The 23,281-nt window shown below is 56.9% G+C and overlaps 1 protein-coding gene across 7 annotated transcripts in view; it reads left to right on the forward strand.

The window, feature by feature from the left end:
- Window positions 1-23,281, forward strand: part of ZNF469 (zinc finger protein 469) — a 71,858-nt gene that overhangs the window by 13,991 nt on the left and 34,586 nt on the right. For 4 of the 7 annotated variants that reach the window (XM_075511049.1, XM_075511052.1, XM_075511054.1 and 1 more), the window contains exon 2: window positions 6,545-6,593. The gene's annotated coding sequence lies outside the window, so the exon portion shown is untranslated. Of the gene's footprint in view, window positions 1-6,480; window positions 6,594-23,281 lie in introns of all 7 variants that reach the window. The other 3 variants (XM_075511050.1, XM_075511051.1, XM_075511055.1) reach the window with 1 other exon arrangement.

Here is a 23,281-nt window from a genome sequence, read left to right on the forward strand (position 1 = left end):
CTTTTGCCCGTGGCCTGGAGGTACCCAGCGCTGCTCGGGCTGGGGAGAAGCTTCCAGATAGGTTTCGTATAAATAATTTCAAGCCAGCTGAGAGCGTGGGAGGGAAAACATTTCCCCGTAGTAATCTCCCCCGATGAGGGGCAGGAGAAAAGAGTTTGTTCTGGCCGCGGGAGGAAGACAACGGGGAGCGAGGCCACAGGATTTTTGTGCAGAAGCATTAAAGAATCATTTCCTCTGCTTTTTTCCTTATATATTTATTTTTGGAGTGGGAAAAGGGGCTGGAGGAGGGGTGGGGAGGTGAAATAATCCCGGGCAGAGAGTGTGAAGGAATCTTTATACCCTGTCCTTTTTCTTTTTTGGCTTTTTTTTTTTTTTTCTCCCCCTCCTTCTGCAAGTGTTTTGAGAGGCAGGGGAGCGAGCGGCTCTGTACACTGCGGCCATTCATGGCTCGGCTGGGGGCGTGCGGGGCGCGTGGCTGGGTGGGAGCGCACCACGCCGGAGAGGAGAATAATTTGTTCACAATATAGAGCAGGGTAAAATAGGCCGGTTGTCTGAGCGTGGATGTAGCATAATGTATAGAAGCGCGAGCATCAATAAGTCTATTTATTAGCAGAGCCTTTTGCTGAGCAGGGCTGTGAATAAACTATACAGCTCGTACAAAAATGTAAATGTTAGTGATCCCTTAGAGACATAATTACAGGAAAAAATAAGGACAGCTTTTCAGCGTTTGGGAAGCCGGCCTCCTTCGTCCCCTTTCTCACTGCTGATACACGTGTTATTTCCCCCCCGTGGGGTGTCTGCATCCAGCCTGGCGCGTCCCCCCTCTTGCAGCTCCTCCGTCGTCCTCCCTGCCCGCTAATTAAAGGAAAGTCGTGTCTCCACGTCCCACGAAACGTCTTCGCCGCCTGCTTTGGTGTGCAGAGCTCTTGAATTCCTCAAGCCTGTGTGCCGCTGGCTCCTCTGGACCACAGTGAAAGGTTTCATTCATCCCTCCTCTGCTGCCTTCTAGAGTTACCACACCCTGGGCCTCTGCTCCGCAGCTCCTCTCTGTTTTCCTTTCATTAGCAGGATTCCCAGATTGAATGGCTGCGAAGGGCTGGGAAGAGATGCTACAACCCTATTAGCATAAGGGCTCTGCAAATACCTGCCCCGCGCGCGCTCCCGCCGTTTGCCGTGAGGTCTGCCGAGCGAGAAAGCCAAAATCTTTGGGGTTTGGGGTTTTTCTTCTGAAGCGCTGCTATAAAAGCAGCTCTAAGTGCTGCCCCGACTGCCCCGTGCCTCGGTTTCCCTGAAAAGACCCCGTTTCCACCCACCGCAGCGATGAGTTTGCAGCACTTGCTGCAAGCTGGCAGGGGAGCTGCGGGCAGGACAAGCACTGCCCACCCTGGGGACCCCTCAGAAGATGCTTTGGGATCTTCTGGTGCTTATTTGGCTGCATCCAAGCCACGGCAGCGCTCCGAGGGCGCGCGTCAGGACTGCAGCGTAGTATGCACGCGCGTCTGAAGTACCGTAGCTGAAGCCGGCTGGGCTTGGCTGTCCTTGCACTAGCCTTGCCCGCCGTGCCCGTGTGAGCGTGCGATGAGCAGGGGATGTTGACCCCGGTCCTAGCAGCCAGTTCAAACCTTTTATGAAAGGGAGACGGACAGAAGAAACCCATCGCAGACGTGGGATGGACGGGAGCGGGTCTCCCTAGGCAGAAAGCGGTTTCGGTTGATGTCAGCTTTTCTTTCGGGAGCCAAGCTATTTAGTAAGCCTTTACCAGAGTAAGATTAGAGGAGAGCGAGAAAATGAGTTTCTAGGAAATCCGTGCTGGGACGCAGAGGGTCACGGAAGGGTTACGACGAGGGAATTTGCTTTGGGAAGGAAGAGCGAGGCACCGCGGAGCAGCCGTGGCTTTCGCCGTCCCCTCTGCCACCCTCCAGATGAGATCAGCCGGCGGCCCTGGCCCGGCTCTCTTACCGAGCTGCTGCTCGTATGGGGGAGCTGGTGAAGGAAATTAACTTTCGATGAGTTTTTCAATGGAAAAGGGACGGGCTTTTCAACAGAAATTGGGAGCAGAACGTTAGCTTCGCACTGACCATCTATCGTCCGCAGTGATGTTGAACTTTATTTGGTTTTTGGCCTTTTGTAATTATTCTGTTAGTAGCGGGGACTCATTTGGGGTGAATTTAAGTTTCCCGATCACTGGTTTATATCTTCAGTTGCCATTCTTGGAGGCCTCACAAGTAGTTCAGAGTCCTGGGCAATTCATCGTGTTTGATCAAAGCCCTTTGAGGCCAGCCAGGCTCTTCGGAGGTGCCGCCCCTGAGTTTCACGGTGCTGCTGCCTTTGGATCGCTCTTTCCCTTCATCTGATGCTGGTGGTTGTCTTCTCTCTGTGGAAGGGTGCAAGTATGAAGGGTTGTGGTGGGGACCCCAGGTGATGAACACCCAGGTAGAAAAGGGGGTTGGAGAGGTGCCGTCTCTTCGCTAGCGGTGGTGACTCCTTCTGGTGCCCAGGACCCCATAGATGTTCCCCATAGATGTTCCTGGTGAAGGGTCTGGAGCAGAAGTCTTATGAGGAGCGGCTGAGGGAACTGGGGTTGTTTAGGCTGGAGTTTTCTCCAGGGAAAGGAGAAAGGAGGCTGAGGGGAGACCTCATTGCTCTCTACAACTGCCTGAAAGGAGGGTGTAGAGAGGTGGGGTCGGTCTCTTCTCCCAGGTAACAAGTGATAGGACGAGAGGAAACGGCGTCAAGTTGTGTCAGGGGAGGTTTAGACTGGATATGAGGAAATTTTATTTCACTGAAAGGGTTATCAAGCGTTGGAACAGGCTGCCCAGGGAAGTGGTGGAGTCCCCATCCCTGGAGGTATTTAAAGGACGTTTGGATGAGGTGCTCAGGGACATGGTGTAGTGGTGGGCTGGGTAGTGTTAGGTTTATGGTTGGACTCAATGATCTGAAAGGTCTTTTCCAACCTCTACGATTCTGTGATTCTCCATGGCCTGGCTTGGCTCCTGCAAACCCAGATGTGATGGGAATGGTGTTGGCTCCTTCTGTCCCATAGACAGTGTGTCCCCACAAACACACTTTTAACAATGACGGTAACTGCTGGGGGCTGGGGATTTGAAATCTGCTTTGCAAACCCCGTTGGACTTGAAATCAAAAGCGTTCATGGCTACTCAACCTCCTCTTCCCGTCGAGCAGCCCGTGCGCTTCGCTGCTACCCGGCCGGATTGCCCAGTCTGGAGCCACCGTTCAAAAATGTCCCGTGAGTCCTCGCAGCCGGGTCTGCAGCGTGGTTTTGCGTGGGCACTCCCGCTGGTGTTGGAGTAGGGACAACCTCCCTTACCTTGGTCTCTGATTTCTAGCCTGTACTCGCTTGGATTGTGGTTTTGAGGAGCCTGAAATAAAGAACAAGGAGATGGCAAAGATGAGCGATGCTGCCTGCAAAGTTCCCGGCCGTGAATCAGCTTCTGGCTTGTCTCTGAGGTTGGGTCCTCAGCACCTTCCTTGGGACCATCTCATGCAAGTGCTCGGCCTGCCCGCGCGCTCCAGATCTGTGCAGGTCGGAGCTGTGGCTTCGGATCAGGATCGGACATCCCTGATGCGTGCTACGGGCAGGCCAAAGGCGGTTTTCACCCCGTCGCTCGTGCAAACACGGGGTGCGTGCTTGCAAGGAGGCTGGCGTGGTAAGGAACGTCCCGATGGAGCGGAGGGGCTACGAAGCCGGATCCTGACCCGGCTCGTTGCAGCAGGTCAGGGCAGCGGTCCTGCAAATTGCCTGGCCTGCAGCAGCAAGATGCTGAAAGCCTTTGGCTAAAAGGGAGCAAAGCAGGGGAAAAATCTTCTCTATGAACTAACGCTGCAGTGTATTAATAATATGTAATGAATATATACTTATAATCTCATACCATTAAAAATAAGCATGCGGCCAGCTGTACTTGGTTGAAAACATCATTTTCTTGTGTATAAGATGAGAAGAGTTTCGAGCCCACCTGATTTCTAGGAAATTTGGATGTGAGCTAGAGATCACAGAAGAAATCCAGTGTGAGGAAGAACAGGGCACTTCGATCACGTATCTAATGCATCAAACGCTGATGGGGTCGTCACGACCTGGGAGAAAACTCATTATTCCTGGGTCTGAAAGGGAATTCTGAGGCCTCCAAATGATGGGCTGCGTTTTATTTTAATGCAGTCATATATGTATTTTAAGCAACGTTTATGAGCGAAGTGCTTCATGCAGAGAGATGCACCTGGGTTTGATTTATGTTACACGAGAAACGTCTTGGCCAAGGCGAAAAGCGCAGAACCGGGGAGAGGGGGGGAACGAAACGAAATTTTTCTTTTATTGTGCATAATGAGATGTTTGCTCTGTGACAATTAAATAAGGGGTTTCGTGTTAGCGGGTTCAAACCAAATCTATGAATACAGCATGTATTTTAAAATTCATTGTTTTGCCCCGTGAATGAGTCTTCTAAAAAAGTCCCTGACTGGGAGCCAGAGCCAGCTCGCTGTTAGACCGGGTTCGGTCTGTAGTAGCTGCCTTGGCTTTGGGGAAGATCCTCTGGACTTACCTCATTAGCTAAAACGAGGTTTTTTCCTCCTTCATCCCTCCTCCTGGATGCGCGTGCTCTGTCGGGGACCGTGCGTAATGTTTCACGGTGATATTTGCCAAACGGATGCTGAAGGCTGGCGCGCTGGTACCCTTCCTGCCGGAATACAGCATGCTGCGGATGCGTGGAAGCGACCTGCTGTTCAGAGGATGGTTTTGGGCTCTTTACCCCAAGGAAAGATCTGCTGCAAAAAGCCACGCCAAAAAGCAAAAGCCGAGCCCGTGCCGAAGGCTTGGCAGCGTTGGGAGGGTGATGGAGGGAGCCGGGATGCCGGGCGTGAGCGGGCAGCACCGTCAGCCTGGACCGGTTCATCCATGTAGAGCTGGGTTCAGGCTCGGCGGGGCGGGCTGGAGGCAAGCCGGGCAAGAGCAGCGTTTTTCAGCCCCTTAGTTCTGGTTTTCATCAAAATATGCCTTTGCTGAAATTGTACAGGCCTTTGGAGAGCTTTTGATCCAAACTGGTGTGTATTATTATATACTATGTTTCCATAGGGTATTGGACGTCATGAGAGCAAAAGCACGGATGGGAGGTTGTCCGTGCCGCGCGAAACAGCAGCGCGGGGCCCAGCCGTAATCCAGTGATGCCAAGAAATGTTTGTTCACTTCTGGGGCTGAAAGGAAAAAAAAAAAAAACACAAAAAAAGAGAAAGAAAAAGATGTTAAATATGAGTAATTCAAAACCGCGCGAGCTTTATTGCAAACAACGTCGAGAGTTGGTGTAGCCCCGCTATTGCAGTCCGTAAAAGCCAGATTGACTTTTCAAAGGCAGTTTGCAGTCGTTGCTGTAAATAAGGATGGGCTCTTCCAGGGGCTGCTCCGTTCGGAGCTGCTTGGATGGCATCCAGTCCAGGGGTTTTATTGCAATTCCACTTGATTGCCGAGATTAGATGACAACTCATTCTCTACGCTTACGGAGCTCCAGGAGCAATCGTCGCAACGTGAAAAATGGCAATCGGTCTCTTGCTATGGAAAGTCGTATTGAGCTCGGAGCGGGCTTTCAAATGTTACACCCGCTGCTGTCAGCGGAGAGCGAAGCAGATAATCCTCTTGGCCTTTTATCCTTACAAATTGGGAGAATGCTGCTTCTTTTTTTTTTTTTTTTTTTTTTTTTTTAACACGAGAGACCAGGAGACCTGATCACAGATTGGGGGAAAAAGAGGCCAAATCCTCTTTCCACCGGTGGTGCTGGAGGCAGGAGCAGCCCAGCAGTTTGCCAGGGCAGGGCCTGATCCTGCTCCGCTGCAAATCAGCCCCAGCTGGCTCGAAGGCAGCGAGGTGGCTCTGGATTTACTCCGGTGTAACTGGGAGCGGGCTGCTGGTGCGGAGGATGTGTGCCTTTGATATTGTAACCTAAAACTGGCAGCTTTCCCTGCTCTGGCAGGAGTTTAGAAACATTGCCATCTGAGCTGGTTTTCCAGAGAGGCCTGAAAATGCAATCCATTATCTGATATTTTGTAGCAGCTTTTTTAATTAAGGCTTTGGCTAAAGGGCTGATTAAAGAGGTGTGTGGGGTTTTTGTCCTTAGGGACTTGGCACATCCCCGCGTCTGTCACCCTTCTACAACTACGAGACTCACTTTTCCTCCTGTGTCATATTCAGAGCGAAGCCTGTTGGGTTTTTGGTGGGTTTTTTGGTTTTGGTTTTTTTTTTTTCCCCTTTCTATCCCCTTTTTTTTTCTTTTTTTTTTTTTTTCTTTTTTTTTTCTTTTTTTTTTTTTTTTTTTTCCCCTACCAGAGGTGCAGATAAATCATTATAGTCTCCGCTCAGCTTGTCTCCTTCTCCCGTAGCCCAACTTCTGCGTGCTACTGGCTGGTGCGGCGCGGAGGGGGCGTGAGCAGCGCAGCTCCGTGCCTGTGGTCAGTAATGAAGACTTCTCTTTTTATACACAGATTACGGAGGAACTGCACAGGGCCAGACGGCAGCTCTTAATTTCCCGACTTTTTAATTTTTCAGCCCTCGCCGAGGAGAATGCAGCCTTCCCCGCCGGCCGACTTATAATGAGGTGAGTAAACACCCTTTTGTCATTTAAGGCTTGCTCCCTGATGTCATGTAAATATTATTTTTGTTTGGTCGAAGGACGGGGAAGGGGGGGAAAGGAGAATGCGCTGTTTGCCACATGTCAGTGTTGGGGGTTTAATACCTCCAGTGATTTCCTAGGGTTTGTTCGCCTCGGTAACCCGCCTTGCTGAAGGCTCCTGGGTTTTTGCTCTGCAAAGTCCCTTTAACACAACTTTTCTCCCCCCCCCCCCCCCCCCTTCCTTGCTCATTCAATGACTCAACGAGGTTTGTCAGAGTGAAAAAAAAATGATGCTCTTTCGCTGCAAAGTATCGGGGCTATTTGTGTCAGCCTGGAACTTTAAAAGAAAAATCAGTGCCATCCCCTTTCCCCCCCCCCCAAGGCTAAAGCTGTCCCCGGTTTGGCCATGCCAGGACCCCCCCCCCCCCGAGCTGGGGGCTGCTCCCGGTAACCCCCCGGCGACCCGGGCTCCGCTTTCCTCCTGTCATCGCCTGCCATCAGCCCACTTCTCCCGGGAAAGTGTCGCGGAGTGACCCCCCGGGAGAGAAAGAGTTAACCCAGCTCCCCCCCCACCCCGACTTCAGCTGCAAAAAATATGAAGTGAGGATAGATCTGCTCATCTGCTGAGCAGAGAAGTTGCCTTTGATGTCGCTCCTTCCTTTCCTCCTCTTTTTTTCTCCCCCCCCCCCCGCCCCCCCGCACTTAACCCTTCTGCCGGTGCTCGCTGCCTCCCGGGTGGATTTACAGGCACCCCCCCCCCCCCCGGGAGTATCGGCTGCGTGGCGGAGGGTCGCGGACACGCAGGGACACCGTGGGGTGCTGGCATCTCCCCACCCCTTTGCTCCCCACTCCCGGGATGCGCAGCCCCTCCCGGGAGCGCTCCCGCCGGCCCCGCGGCGGGGGGGGGGGGGGGGGGGGGGACGACGGGGACACGGGGACGGTGGCCAGAGGAGCGGGGTGGCCAACGAGCTGAGCTGTCACCTGGGGTGGCCCGAGCCCTCTGCACCGTCCCCGCAGGGCGGTGAGCCCGGTCGTGTTGCTTTTTTTTGGGGGGAAGGGGGGGGGGAATTGGGGGGGGGGGGGTGTTTAACCCCTTTTCTTCGCCGCCGAAGAAAAGCGCTGCTGCCGCTTTAAGGCAGGAGTCCCTGTAAGTGACTTTCCATTTGCTGCTTTGGAGAGCTGAGAATTTGGTTTCCCAGATTTCCTTTGAATTGTGTGCAGTAGTCAGAGGGAGTTAAAAAAGAAATAAAATAAAATAAAAAACACACACACACAGAAAAAAAAAAACCCAACTACTGTACACTCGGGAAACCTTCAGCAGCAGCAAGGCAAGGGAAAAAGGGAAAAAACTGAGGTTTAGGAGAAAAAACTGAGGTTTAGGGGAAAAAACTGAGATTTAGGAAAAAGCAGTCATCTGCTACCGTTTTCCTTTGCCTTCCTGATGCCGTTCCCTTCTCCCTGCGTGGGGAGCGGAGGAACGGGGCAGTCCACGGGGACGGCTCCCCGCGGGACACGGACACGGGGGGGCCGGGAGGATGCTGAGCCCGGGGGGATGCTGCACCCCGGGGGGTAGCGGGGTGTCCGCACCCACCCGCGCTGGGCACCCATGGGGTTAACAGCCCTCGGCAGCTGGGGAGCATCATAAATTGCAGCCGTGCCCCACCAAATTAATTTGCACTTTCTTTTCCGAATGTTTGCTCTGGGAAGAACACAAAAAGCAAAAAAAAAAAGAGGAAAAAGAGGGGAAAAAAGCCCCTAAATAAATAAGCAGCCTGGAAGGGGGCTGGGGGAAGGCTCTGTTTCCTCAATTAGCTGGGACTTGCCTTCTCTTGACGAACGGAAGGCAGCGCGTTTTAGCCTCTGGATTTGTGGAGCTTTCTCAAAGTGCCAAGTCTGGTTATACGGGGACTTTGGAGGGTTAGGTGGAGGAATCTGAGTCGTGCTCTGCTCCGTTAACTCCTTCGGGGCTGAGCGGCTTTGGGAACCCAGGCCTGGAAGCGCAAAACGAACCGGCAGCCCCGTAAGGAGGGAGGTTTCTGGCAGCCGAGCGCTCGGGAGAGGTGGTTCCTCCAGCTGGGACCTCGCCAGGCTGGGGCTTTGCTTGCGCAAGGTGCGCCGACGGAGAGATGCCGTGGGGACAGACGGACCTTGGGATGAGTTGAACGTATTTGTCATAGTTGTTAGCGGGCGACTCAGGGGACGGGGGTCAAAAGAGCAACTTTTGGGGTTGTGCAGAAGGTCGGGATCTATCGGCGGTCCTCGTGCCCGGCTGAGGACGCGGTTAGCTTGCAGCGAGGTGCCGGCATCGCGGCACCTCACCCCTGTGCTGTGCCATCCCCTACCCCACCGCGCTGCTCTTGCGGTCAGCAGATGTTGTACAAGCAGTAATGGCAGGAATTGCTTTTGGCACCGTAAAAATACAGTCCTATTTTGGGGTAAACGCAAGAACTGGCTGCACACCACCGCCAGCCAACAGCTTTGGAGAGAGACATCCTCACCAGGCTGGTGCAGGGAAAATGCTCTCCAGCAGAATAGAGCTGCCTGTGTTGTAAGCTGGCCAGGGTACGTGGGGAAATACCTTCACCTGTACAGGGAAAAAAAATCTCCTGGGCATTTAAAATTCACGTCCCAGGCTGTCTCGTCCTTGGAAAGGAGGCCTTGGCCATGCAGGGATGTGGGATGCCTTGATGTGGTTCCTGCTGACGTGCCCTGCCTTTGCCCAGAGACCCGCCGTCCCCGGGACGTCGGCCCCCCTCACACCCCGCGCCGGCCCGGCTGGAGCTGGCCCCCTGTAAAGCCGCTGAGCCGGCTTTATGGGCGAGCGCAGGCAGCACAGGAGGGACCCTCACCTGCCTGCGCCTGGCAGGGAAGCCTGCCCGCCTCACAGTCACACTAAGGCTCCTTTACCCCTCATTGGAAGCATAAAGGGGCCTCAAAAAGGAAGCAAAAGTAACTTTAATTTAATTTACACTCACTTAGAGACCTCTTTACATGGCTAGAGGAGCATAAAGGGGCCTTAATGTAGCTGGGAATCAACCTCTGAAGGTATCTGCGCCTGACTGCTGGGCATTCATTTTGCAGAAGCTCACCTCAGGCTGCAATCCAGCTTTTAATTCCTCAACCCAGATCCGCCGATGTACGGGGAGCAACAGCATCGGCCCTGGTGGGGTTAGGTCTCATTTACACGCGCGTAAGCGAAATCAGAGTTGGGCTTCCAAGGAATAACTTGCAGGGAGCACGGTCTCGGCTTGCCAATATGTTTGTGCCAGCCTCGGTCCCTCCGTCGTCCGCTTGGGATCAAGTGAAAGGATTTCCCAGTTTAAATTCCCGCTCCGGCACGGGAAGGGACTCTCCTCTCCCTCCTGCTGAAGGGCAGAGGGCCGGGGAAGGAAAGCTGGATGACTCACGTTGGGGACGGCCGATGGTGTTCCTCGTTGCTTAACACCCACTGGAGTGGATGTGGCTTCCCCGGGAAATCTGAGCCTGCCCTCGCCTTTCTGTTCCCGCAAACAAAGCAAAGATTGATGCGCGGTGCGGAGGAAACCGCATCGCGGCCGTGCACCCCGGGAGACGTCGCGGAGTTGTCTGGGGTTTGCCTGGTCCCCTACAAATCCCAGCCGCTGGCCGGCCGGAGCCTCTACCGCAACCATTGCCGAGGAGCCGCTTGTTTTAAAGCCTTAACACCCACGCCGCAGCCCAGCGAAGGGCAACAGCCCGCGAGCCATTTAGCAGCATCCCCTGCCACGCCGGGAATCCCTGTGCTGCTGCTGTCGCTGGCTCTCTGCGTCCCGGAGGAGCTGGAAGCAACGTCCAACCCCACGTTTGGTGAACCAGGATTCGGGGAAACGCGGCCCGTGTGGGACGGCGGGATGGCTGGGAGGGAAGATTTGGGTCTCACGCGGGCTGCCCCGCTGCACCCCGGGCAGCCGAGGCACTCCCACCTGCCTGCACGTGTGGCGTGGGCTTTCCAGGGTAACATCCATCATCCGGCGTGCGAGAGCCGGGGTCTCCCTTTGGAGCATCGCCTGAGGGTACTGGGATCCAGCGTCTCGGCTTATTTATAGCCCTCAAAGACCTTGGAGCAAAGAGCCTGTGGACGAAGCCACTGGCGGAAGAGGCTGAAACCAAGAACTTGACGTATCTCAGAAAAGGACGGGGCGTTTATATCTAAGAAAACCATCCAGATTTATCACAGCTCCGGTTCAGAAGGGAATATTCAGCCCCAGAGCTTTAGGGCTGTCGTTAATGACGACCAGAGCCAGCATTCCCATGGGCAGGGTCCCGCTTGGGGCTGTCCCCCCATCCTTCGCTATGGGATGCTCTCAGAGGCACGGGGACAGACAAAATGGCCTGAGCTCTGACCCTTTCTCACCATTCCCGTGCTCGCAGGATCGCTGGCATCAGCCCTCTCCACCGCGCAGCGGGATGCCGGAGCGTGCATTTTGCTCTGCGAGGACGCACATCCCTCCTTCCTCCGGGGTCCTGCAAACGTGGGAACGAAATCCAGCAGGGAAGGACCAGTGCTCGTGCTGTCCCCTGTGTTTTCTTTTGGGTTTTAATCTGGTTTTTTTTTTTTTTTCTTTGGTTTTAAACACATTTAATGGTCACCTGCTCCTGACCTGGCAGGGCCGGCTGGCGGGGAGCGAGGTCGGGAGCACGGCACACGAGTGCCGGGCGCTGGCAGGGCGGCAGGCAGGTATTTGCACTGCGTTTTGGCCTCCTTGCAAGCCCGGCTTTCCCCGTGCCAACCCTTGCTGCCTGCCCACCTGCCTTCCAGGCAGCGCTCTGAAATCTGCCTGGCACCGACTCCTTCCCCTCTCGAGGCTTTGCCCGCTGGCCATGTCTTTTCCATCCCTGCGTTACCCACCAGCTCTGCCCCAGCGCCCCGTGCGTGGGACGGGCTGCTGGAGCCCACGGGAAGGAGCTGGGCACGGTCGCGTCCCCGGGTGCAATGCACGGCGAACTGCAGGACCCAAACCAGCTCATCCTCCCGGCGCGTCGATAGAGACCTCCTTCAGAAGGCATGCGAAAAATGCAGCCGCGGGCGACCGTCGGTGTCCCTTTAAAAAAAAGAGCCTGATCTATTTTGGGGTTGGATCTGCTGCTTTTTAATTAAGGGGAACCGCCCGCCCCCTCCCCATGGCCGCGCAGAGCTGCCCAGACAAACGGGGTGGCAGGAATTATTTAACGCCCCTTCCTGTCAAGCTGTCATGTTTAATTAGCACCCTCCTATAGCACCCAGGTTAAAACCAGGCTGCGATAACAGCGGGCGCTGGCCCGGGGCTTCTCGCTCAGCAACACCTCCAAAATACCTCCCTGGGAGGGAAACGTCAGGGGACCCCCGCGTTCCTCCCGGCGTTGCACCCTGCGCTCACGTTTCTTCTGAGCTGGACTGTGCCGTTGCAGTCGGGACCGCCCGGATGAAGGACTGGCTCGCAGACTCGGGAGTCGGAGACGCTCGGTAGCTGCGCAAGGGGGAAAGGCTGCTCCCCGGTCCCGTACAGCCGCGGGGGGACGATAAGCTAAAGCAGCTTCGTGGCTCTGCCTGCCACATCTGAAACGGCGCTGCCAAGAGACGCAAACTGCTCCTGTAGACGTCTCCTGCCAGCCCGGAGGTGTTCGGGCAATGCTGCCGGGTTCCTTTGGCACCGGCTGGCTGGTATTGCCTCTCCGGGCACTTCTAGGGTCTCCCCGGATCGGGCATCACCTACCCCCGGCAGCTGCAGAAAGCTGGCCAAAAGCGTGGATCCTGAAAAGCCTGGGCTCTTCAGAGGAAGAGGAGGAGGAGGAGGCAGGCTGGGAGCAGGGATGCACATGGAGAGGATGCGGGGGGGGGGGTTCAGAGCGACCTCCCCTCCCGCCCGGGGCCCGCAGCGGCCGCTGCCGGGGATGACCACTGGCCCTGCCTGCAACCGCGTCCCCTGCCCACCCCACCCCGGCTGGGGGATGATTTTCGTACGCCGGCGCTGGGCTGCAGAGGATGGGAAGGAACCCTGTGCTCTCCTGGTACTTATCAGTGGCCAGGAAACAAATTTTTCTAATTGACGGCAAACCACAGCATTGTACAGAGCGGAGAGAAGGCCGGCGGTCTATCGGGCGTGCTGTGAAACCGGAGCGGGACAGCATCCAGCCCCGATGGAGAGAGCGGAGCTGACCTGCCTTGGCCGGCTCCGGTCCAATAACTCGCTCGTGTTTGCATTTAATTACAAACGTAAAAAAGCCCTTTCTTTTCACAACAACAAAGCCTTGAACCACACTTCAAAGTTGGGTTTCTGGGACAGTTGCATACCTTTTAAAAATAGCCCTCTGAGCGGTGCCAAGTGCTAAATGGATTGCAGAGGGCAGGTCCCCCACGTGGGGCTTCAGACAGCCCAGCCAGCGCCGCTGCCTGCTCTGCCGCTGCCTGCGAGTGCTGCCGCTGCCCCAGGCCCTCCCGAAGAGGGTCCGTGTGTTGCATGAAGCCGCAGCTCTCCTTTCCTTCTCTTGGGCTTTGCTTCGTGGGCATTGCCAGCTGGGAGATGGCAGGGCTGAAGCTGCCGGGCAAAGCCCTCGGAGGGTGTTTGGGAACGGCGTGGAAGTGCCCACCTGAGCTGAGACCCCGTGGCCTTCCGTGCCGTTTGGGAGGCAAGCGGTTTATCGTCTGGGAACTTATAACTGGAATGTCCATGGCAGGGAAAAGGCTGGAAGGGAAACTGAGGAAGCGCTGGTTCAGGTCTGGGTGTCTTCCCGCTGGGACCCTCCTGGCTTCCGAGGAGTCTCCTGTTCCTTCAGCCCAACCTTGGTCCTGCTTGTGGTCAAGTGTCCTCAGAGCTGATGGCCGGGCCAGCTGTGGTTTAGGGTCTTTTTACTCTAAAGCAAGGAATTCTGCTCCCCTGAACGTTTTTCTAAGCATCGCCCGAGTTTATTTTCTCCCTTGCCCGTCGGTGACGCTGAAGCCGTAACGCATGGAGAGCAGGAAAGAGGGGGTTTGTAGCAGAGAGAGCCCAGTCCTCACGGCGATTAACTGAGATAGATAAACACAAATCCACCCAGCAGCACTGATGTGCCCTGGCTCGGAGCATCCTCGTCCCTGCCCCGACCTCCCTCGGCAGCGCCGCTGCCATGCTTGGGAAGGCGGGAGGCGTTTATCTACCGCGGGTTTTAGGCAGGGGCTGCCTCCCCGGAGCCTGGAGCCAGCCCAGAGAGGGCAGGTTGTCCAAAGTCAAGGTGGAAGTTTTGAAGAGGGGGTTTCTTACTGCGAGGAAGCAGAAACCGCGTCTCTGAGGAGCTGGGACCTGGGGCCGGGAGCTGAGGATTTGCTTCAAGCAAATTTGTTGCATTTTTCGGGGGTAGCATCTCTTCGCCGGTGATGCCCGACAGCCACATGGGAACCTGGAAGCTGTTGATGAAGAAGAAGGGGTTTGACCTGTGCCATGAAAGAAAGCATCAGATCTCTTCCCCGTTTGTCTTTCCCAGAAGCAAAGACAGGGAGGATGAGATCTGGTGAGACGTCGGCGTCCCGCAGCATCCTCCGGTGCTTTGGGACTGGTGTGGCCGATGTCCCCAAGGCCCACGTGGCCACGCCAGCACCGTTCCCATCACCGCGGAGGGTGCTGCTCTTTTCCTCCAGGGAGAAATGCCGCCTGGGCTGGGGCTCCTCCGTAAAGCCCTGCAAACCCAGCAGAAGCAAATTGCTACCTACTGGAGACGAAACCCGGCTCCCAGGGCAATGGAGACTGCGTGTAACTCCGGGAAAAGCTCTTCGTGTCGGAAGCGTGCTTTTCTTGGACCGCTCCGCTGTATTTATGCAGGCTGGTATGTGGGGAGTAATTAGAACCTCATCCCGAGTACTTGACGAGCGTGTTTTCCATTCTAGATGTTGACAGGTCAGGCTATCCGGCCGTCCCTCTGTGCCTAAAAATGTTGACATTTTTATCTTTGCTGAAACCAAAACAAGGGCCCGGGAAGTTCTTGGACCGGAGAGAGCGATGCTGCTTATTGACAGCCTGCCGGTAACGCGCGTGGTGCTTCACACGCGTGTGAAAATGCCGGGCTCCTTGTGCCCACACCTAACCCCGCCGGGGCGATGGGAACGGGGGGAACGGGAGAAACGGGTGCAGGCGTCCGTGCGGAGGGGCTGGGGCCGTCACGACGGCCAAGGGGCATGGGAAGAGGATGCTGAACGGAGCCGAGCGAGCAGGGCTGGGAGGTGTTTGCCTAGACAAGGCTGGCCGGGTGCAAGGACAAGCTGCTGCTGCCCAGAGCGGGGATTCAGGCACCTCGGAGCAGGCACAGGAGAGTCCATGCTGCTCCAAGAGTGGAAGCAGGGAGAGGTGGGTGCTTCACACCTCCAGACCACGGGTTTCACTAAAAACCTGGTGTTTACCCTGACAGGAGAGAGACGGGAGGATGCCGAGGATGCGCTCGCTCTTAGCTCTCTAAAAGACCTTGTAAAACCTGCAGGAAATACCCGGGAGGCGGCTTGGGCTGGCAAAGCTTAAGAAGCTGTTGGAGAAGATTTCGGGGAATTCACGCAACCCCCGAGCGGCTGAACTAAACCAACATTATTTGAGGTGATTCGGGAGATGAAGCTGAAAGGAGAGCCCATCGGGAACCGTCCCCTCTGCCCTCGCCCGCCACGGTCCCAGTGTCCCAGCCCACGCCTCGGGCGTCCCTTTCCTCCCCCCGAAGCTGGAAAAGCCCCCGGAGGACACACCAAAGGGGCCGGGTGGGTTATCCGGTGTGGGATGCCTGTTTTTCTGCAAATGGATTAATAAAAGGGGAGGGGAAGGAGCACACCGGGGTGGGAGCACCCCCAAACCCTGCCTGTGCATCCCGGTGACCTGGGGGGTGGGATGCCGGGTGGAGGGGATGGGCTGGAAGGGGCTGGACCGAGCGTGGGCGAGGCCGGCGGGCACGGCATCGCTCCCATCCCGCCGAGCCCTGTGCGTCGCAGCAGCCCCGCTCCCGTTTCAGGCCATCGCTTGCTGCCGGAGCGTGGTGTCGGGGAAGGAGGATTATTTTCCTTCTCCACATTTGCCTTCCATGCAAACCAGCCCTACCGTGTAATGTTTCTCATTTCCTCTATACGTTAATGAAGGCTTGAAGTGAAAAGCTGCACACTTAGGCTGACCTAACCCCGAGCTAAGCCAGCAGCCGGAGGGACACAATGAGCCGGCTGTTCGGACCTCGCTGGCACCGGCTCCTTGTCTGCTCCCAACACAATGGTGTTTTCCTTGGCCGGCGTTCAGAGGCGCGGGAGGGAGATGGTGACAGGGAGGATTCCCACGTCTCCCCGGCAAAACTGCCCGGCACCGTGGCGTTGCGCTGCCGGGATGTGCCGCGGAGCCCGTCCTTGGTGGTGCTGGCTCTCTCCGAAGGGTGCAGGGAGCGGGGCGCGAAGGGCAGCGCAGCCGAGCACGGCATGAGAGGCTACCGGCGGAGGAACCGGCACCAGTATCTCTGTGGGCAGGGTCTCTGTTTCATCCATCCCGTTGGCATTCTCTCGGAAATTTAAAAAAAAAAAAAAAAAGTTTAGTGGTGGAGCATTGCTCTTGAAATGGAAAATTTGGGCTTTTTTTGCCCATCTTCTCAGCTGACGCTAATCACTGAATAGCTCCAGCAACTCACCCCTGCATTTTTGGGGTAATAAACCCTTTTTCCATAATATTCCCCCCAGCTCTAGCAGTGCAGCAAGTGACGTGCTTCCCAATAGCATTTCCACTAAGACCAGTGTTTTATTTCATATAAAGTCCTTCTGAACGTGTTTGGTGGCCTCTTCTTCCTCCGGGCCGGGGAAGCGTTTCATTGCCATTTATCGTGCCACAGCGGAGGGGACCGACTGCCCCGGCCGGCGGCCGGCCGGCGCGGTGGGTGCACGTACGGCGCCTGGCAGGTCTCGTACACGTTGCTTTTCCATCAGCTCAGCGCGTGACGGGGACGCGGGCATAACGAGAGGCAGCAACCCGTCACGGCCTTGCAGAGCTCGTCACCGCGTTGTGCGTCTGCCGTATTATTTATATTAATTCAAGCCCTATTTCACCTATTTCACCGCAGCTGGAGCCTTTCCTCCCGAGGAGGTAAAGGTTTTATTGAAAACCTAGCTGTCGCCGCGAGCGTTTGGGTCAAGCACTGGCTTTTTCTTGCCTTGAAACCTGCTCGGGGCGAGAGCAGATGAGCTGTGATCCCAACCTCGCGTTCCCCGGCTGCTCCGGCAGCGATGCCGCGCGCCGGGCAACGGTGCCAGGTCCCTGCCCGCCGGCTCGCAAGGGGCACTGCTTCTCCTCCCCGTGCTTCGTCACCCTCCGGCTGGAAGTCCGAAGCCCCTTTCCTGCCAGCCTCCACCTGCCTCCGCCTCAATTGCAAGCAAGGAATTGCAAGCGAGGCGATTGTGAGCGAGGAATTGCAAGCGAGAGCAAGGAATCGCAAGCGAGGCAATTGCAAACAAGGAGCTGCGAGCAAGGTGGGAGTTTCCCGGAGCATGCCGGAGGAACGCCTTCCTTCAGCTCGCTGCTTTTCGCTCTTCGGGATTGTTTTTTTCAATTTGGAAGCAGCGTAAAGCGATGCTGCGGATGCCTGCAGATGCTCCGCGGGTTGGCGCAGCAGTAACCCACAGCAAATCTCCCAACAGCGAAGCGGCCGGGTCGCACGTGAGCTGGAGCAACGAGCCCGGGGCTTGTCACGGCGCTCCCGTGGGAGCAGGGCGGGACGATGCCGAGAGCTTAGGGACGAGCTTTAAGTCCGGTTTTAGTGCCAAAAATACGAGAATGCAGTTCAAACTGTTCAGCTTGTTGAAGAGCAGGGTAAAAGGGGATGGATTACAGCCCGAAATACCCCCCAGAGGGGAGGTACCTGGTGGCCGAGGCTCTCCCGTCGCACGCGCTGCGGCATCGCCGGCTCCGCCGCCGAAGCTGCGGGCTGAGCAGTTCAAGCGGGAAGGTTTCGAGAAGCGGGGATAATTAATTTTGGAAGAGCTTACGAAAGCTGCGGTGAATTCTCTGTCGCTTCGAGAGCCCAAAGCAGGCTCTGGACGCTGGTGTAAAATATCTGCTTTCATTCAACCGCAAGCTCTCAGGGCGAGGCCAGAATCCCTCGGTGAGACTTTTCTGGCCAGCGCCGTGCTGGAAACCAGTGACTGGCTGATCAGAGGGAAGAGTAGTAATCTTAATTTATCACATACTTTTCATCCCAAAGCACTTCCACAGTCCGAGCGATCTTTGCTGCCAACTGGTTGCAGCAATCCTTTCAACTACCCGAGCTGCGATGTTTCCTGGGCTGTGACGGCAGCGAGGGCTGTCGGGAGGCAGGGGCAGGTTGCTCTGAAAAATCTCTTTTTTCCAGGAGAGAGAAATCCTTCCTGGGAGATGCACAAGCTGGACAGACAGAGCTCCCCGGACAGGAATGTCGGCCGGGGAGAGTTTCACAACCCCAAGTTCACGGCAAGGTCCTTGGGAGAGTTACAGGGCTCGCATGGTGTGGATCTGGTCTGCATCCCGATGGATTTTGCAATATAACGTCCCTCCCCGGCTGTCGGGGTGTCGCTGCCGGCAGCCCCGGCTCGCTGGAGGAGCGAGCCGGGAAATTTTGCGGCGTCAAAAGCCACCGCGCTTTGCACGAGCAGCCCCGAGACGGCGGCACGAGCAGTGCGAGGGCTCGGCTTGCGAAGAATATTTCAACGCAGCCCTGCATCCCGGCCAGGATGGCTTCTCGGTGGGGCTGGATAAAGCCCTGAGGCCAGGACCGGCACATCTGAGTGTTACTCAGTATCGAAATCGAGGTCTTCGCCCTTTTTGGCTGTGACGGGTCTAGGCTGACACTTTCTCTCTGCAGCTCCAGGGTTAAATGGGAGCTGCACACCCCAGTGCGTGCTGCACGTATGGGAGATGCAGACCCCAATGTGTGCTGCACGTATGGGAGATGCACACCCCGATGCGTGCTGCACGTATGGGAGATGCAGACCCCAATGTGTGCTGCACGTATGGGAGATGCAGACCCCGATGCGTGCTGCACGTATGGGAGATGCAGACCCTGATGTGTGCTGCACGTATGGGAGATGCAGACCCCGATGCGTGCTGCACGTATGGGAGATGCAGACCCCAATGTGTGCTGCACGTATGGGAGATGCAGACCCCGAGGCGTGCTGCACGTATGGGAGATGCAGACCCTGATGCGTGCTGCACGTATGGGAGATGCAGACCCCGAGGCGTGCTGCATGTATGGGAGATGCAGACCCCGAGGCGTGCTGCACGTATGGGAGATGCACACCCCGAGGCGTGCTGCAGGTATGGGAGATGCAGACCCCGAGGCGTGCTGCAGACGTGGGAGATGCAGACCCTGATGTGTGCTGCACATATGGGAGATGCAGACCCCGATGTGTGCTGCAGACGTGGGAGATGCACACCCCGATGCGTGCTGCACGTATGGGAGATGCAGACCCCGATGTGTGCTGCAGACGTGGGAGATGCACACCCCGATGCGTGCTGCACGTATGGGAGATGCAGACCCCGATGCGTGCTGCACATATGGGAGATGCACACCCCGATGCGTGCTGCAGACGCGGGAGATGCACACCCCGATGTGTGCTGCACGTATGGGAGATGCAGACCCCGAGGCGTGCTGCAGACGTGGGAGATGCAGACCCCAACATGTGCCGCAGACGTGGGAGATGCAGACCCTGATGCGTATTGCAGACATGGGAGCTGCACACCCCGATGCGTGCTGCAGACGTGGGAGATGCAGACCCCGGTGCGTGCTGCAGACGTGGGAGATGCAGACCCCAATGTGTGTTCCAGACGTGGGAGCTGCACACCCCGATGCGTGCTGCACGTATGGGAGATGCAGACCCCGATGTGTGCTGCAGACGTGGGAGCTGCAGACCCCGCTGCGTGCTGCAGGTATGGGAGCTGCACACCCCGATGCGTGCTGCACGTATGGGAGATGCAGACCCCGATGTGTGCTGCAGACGTGGGAGATGCAGACCCCAATGCGTGCTGCACGTATGGGAGCTGCACACCCCGATGCGTGCTGCAGACGTGGGGGATGCAGCCCCCGATGGTCCATCATCTCCCTGCCGCTCCTCCCAGCCCCGATCCCACCCCACCACGGCCTCGGCCGCATCCAGCACCGGCCTCCTGACTTTGCAGCTTTCAAAGCGCTTCCCCGGGCAGCCGCCCCCCGCTTCCTCCCAGGCCTCGCCAGGGACTTACATGAAAAGGTCATTTATAAAACCCGATGTTTTGTTTCATTGCGAATGCCCCGGCGAGGGCCGGGCTTGAACTCTGCTTTTATTCCACACGGCTCCTATTTATTTCTCGGATGGATTAGTAAATCGCGGCTGTCGCTAACCGTTAGCCCGGCTGTTTCACCCGCTCTCCCTCTGCAAGCTGGTGGTTCATTGGAGTGTGGTACCCGTCGGGATGCTGCCACCACCTCACCCTCTGAGCAAGGCTTTTCTCCCAGGCTCGGCCGTGCCATCCCAACCAGCTGTGTCAATGCAAGCAGCGATAAGTTAAAAACTAACAAAAATAAAAGGCTCCCCAGGTAACGCTTCCTTATCCAGTTAGCGTATCTAGAAACGCCGATGGAAAAGCCCGAATAACGCGAAAGGCGATGATTATCGGCGTTTTGCAGGCTCCGTGGCAGGGGGCGGAGGGAGGGTTGGTACAATTCGGGGTTTGTGCGTCGGGGGGCTGCACGGTAGCCCCCTTTAAAAGGTTCCGTGCCCTCTCTCAATTCCTAAGTAAACCTCTCGTCCCCCTGTCAGCTTTGATTTGTAACCGTACTCGTGGCATCTGGTTTTCATATGAAGGGTGGAATACAGGGGATGCTGTCTGCTCGCTTCTGCCCAGAGCTATTCATCTGGGGCCGGCTAGCCGAGAAAAAAAACAAAAAAAAAACCTGTTCCTGAAAGGCACTAATCATTGCAGAGGGCAGAGAAAGGATCCGCTGTCCCCACGTGCTGTGGGGTGCGAAATGAGGGGCAGGAGGGCGAGGAGGAGCTGTAGCCCGCTCGGGTGCAGGCTCCGCTGCAGCCCCTGCCTGGGACGGGGATCTGGCAAACGCGTCCCAGGACGTTCGGGTGGAGGAAAGGAGGGGTTTGCAGGAGGGGTTTCAGCGATGGTGCCCGGTATGTGCGCGCGGCACGTGCTTTTGTGGTACATCTGCCCCCCCGATTTGTCCCCAGCACCCTTTCTCCGTGCTCTTGACGGCACTGGGCGGCGCAGGGCGAGCCTGAGCATCCCAACCGCCTCCGGCGTTGCACGCGGTTGCTGGTGCCGGGGGCTCTGCTCCAACCGGCCGGTGCAAAGCCCACCCGCACGGCACAGGGCTCGGGCAGCAGCCGGCGTGGGGCGTTCGCAGGGTCTTTTGCAGGGTCTTTGGGGTTTTGCTGGTGGGCGAAACGGGATTGCTTCGAGGTGGTGTTGTCAGAGCCGGCTTTATGAAACAGGCGGTCTGCTTTTACCCTGACTCTCAGCGACGGCGTTGGCAAAGCCAGGAGGAAAACCTCTGCCCGGAGTCGGTTCAGGGCACCAGCGCTGCCCAGGGCCGCTTCTTGTGTTGGTTGACTTGGACTTTTTATTGCACGTGGCCATTTTGCTGCTGTTTCTTGGGACTTTGAGAATTCCCAGTGGGCCGAGACGGTCCCTGTCCTGCAAAATGCATTAGGAAATGCCAGGCTGGCCACGTGAGAGCCGCAGAGGAGGCAGCACCGTGCCCCTTTCCCTCAGCAGCTGCGCGGGACCGAGTGCTTTCGGAGGAGCCGTGGGCAGAGTTCCCCGCGTGCTGCGTTGTCCTGCGGGGCTAGCGCCGGGCGAGCAGGGACAAGGACATCCCGGGGTGACAGCTTGCTCTCCATCCGCCTGTGGCGGTGGCTTTCGGGCATCCCCCAGCCCGGAGAGCCCGGCCTCGCGCGGTGCCCCGGGCGAGGAACTCCCAGCGGGGTGAGGTTCGCTCGCTCTCACCTCGTTATGGGAGCTGGAGGATGAGATGAGGCTGTTCTCCGGGGTGGCTTCCAGCAAAGTCCAGACCCCAGCGCCGGCATACCAGAGCGCTGATATCAAACCCAGCAGGGATCGGCTAACCGGGAACACTTAAAAGCAGGGAGGGTTGCAAAGCCCACGGCCGTGCCTGTAGCTGGCATGGAAGCAGCCTTAAAAAGAGGAGTATCTGCCTCCAGCTGCCGAGGGGTGCTCCCGAACCCGAGACCTGCCAGGGACATCCCGTGCTGGGTCGCGTGTCCCCGTGCATGGCTGAGTGCCCCTCTGTCCCCGGCTGCCCGCTCCGTCCCGGGCTGTGCTTGCAGCCTTCCCCTTCGCTCCTGTCCCCTTCGGGATGGGAGAAGCCAGGAGCCACGTCGCCGCACGGGGCAGAGCTGGATGTACCCTGATGTGCAAGACCGGAGTCAAACAGCACCGGAGACCCGCTGCCGCCCCTTCCCTCTGCTAGCGAGCCGCTTTCCGACCCCATAGAGCCATTAGAGAAGCACGCTTCGGCATCATCTGTAATTTTAACACGATGGTCTAACTTTCCTAAACCAGCAGCTGATGTTCAGCAGCGAGGAATGCTCTAGAGGAAGCGATTTTATTTTCCCTTCCCTTGCTGGACTTCGTAGGATGCAGCCTTTGATCCAGACTCCTGATGTTATCAAGCTGCAGCTCTTTGAAGTGGGCTTCACGTCACACTTTAAACTTCTGGGGGTTTTAAACCTTCGGCACCGGGTGCAGCTTTGGTACGGATCACCCCGACTTCAGATCCGAGGACCGTGGCCACCAAGGGATGTCCATGGGCTCAGCTGGGACCGCTCACACCCTGGGTTGGGAGCTTGCGGAAGAGACGAGATCGTAGCTCTCAGCCTGCTCGGGGAGATATAATGCTTCAGGGAGCCCAGGACTGTGGCCTGGGTAAGATTTGGGTGCTCCGCTGCTGTTTTGAACATCTGGCCTTGCCGCTGTGACCTGGGGCGGTGGAAACAGGTCACATCCCGATTCCGGAGAGGCTGCACGGCGTGGACGTTGGGATGATGTTTTCAGCCTCGCGCTCATCTGGGTCGTCGTAAAACTCCTTTCTGCTTTGCTTCTGCGGCTGCCTTCCCAGAATTTCACCCCAAAAAGGCACCTTTATGTCTTGTTTCGGAGGTGCCGTGGATCCGGCTGGAAGCAACAGCACGAAGCTTTCCCGAAGCAGCCTCCGGGATGGGAGCAGCCGGCGCTGGGAGCTCTGCTCACCTGTAGCGGATTAACAGGGACATGGACGGGTTTGGTTCAGTTTGCAAACGAGTCCCGTGTCGCTAACGAGCAGCACCCACGAGCCGTGGGTCACGCAGCCTCCTCCCGGGACGTGGGGATGAATCAAACTTGATTCATGCAATCATAGAACCACAGAATGGTATAGAATCGATGCCTTAAGCTGGGCTTAAAGTGCCACTGTTATTGCTCGTTTATACCCTTACATGTTTTGACGGCGCGGGGCATGCCATGCTTGGGGTGCTGCACAGGCACAGAGCAGGAGGGGGGTCTCTGTCCCCCAAAACAACCTGAATGTAAGCCGAAATGCTGCAGGTTCGGAGAGCAGGGATTTGAAGGTGTTTGCAGGTGTTTGCAAGCAGCTCTTCCCCCGGCACGGGGCGAGGAGGGTGCTGGGTGTTGGGCTGCGGGCAGGTATCCCCAAGCCAGCCCGGCGTGCATCCCTGAGGGAGG

This window comes from Mycteria americana, chromosome 8 (genome assembly GCF_035582795.1).
Source record: "Mycteria americana isolate JAX WOST 10 ecotype Jacksonville Zoo and Gardens chromosome 8, USCA_MyAme_1.0, whole genome shotgun sequence".
In the NCBI taxonomy this organism is placed as follows: Eukaryota; Metazoa; Chordata; class Aves; order Ciconiiformes; family Ciconiidae; genus Mycteria; species Mycteria americana.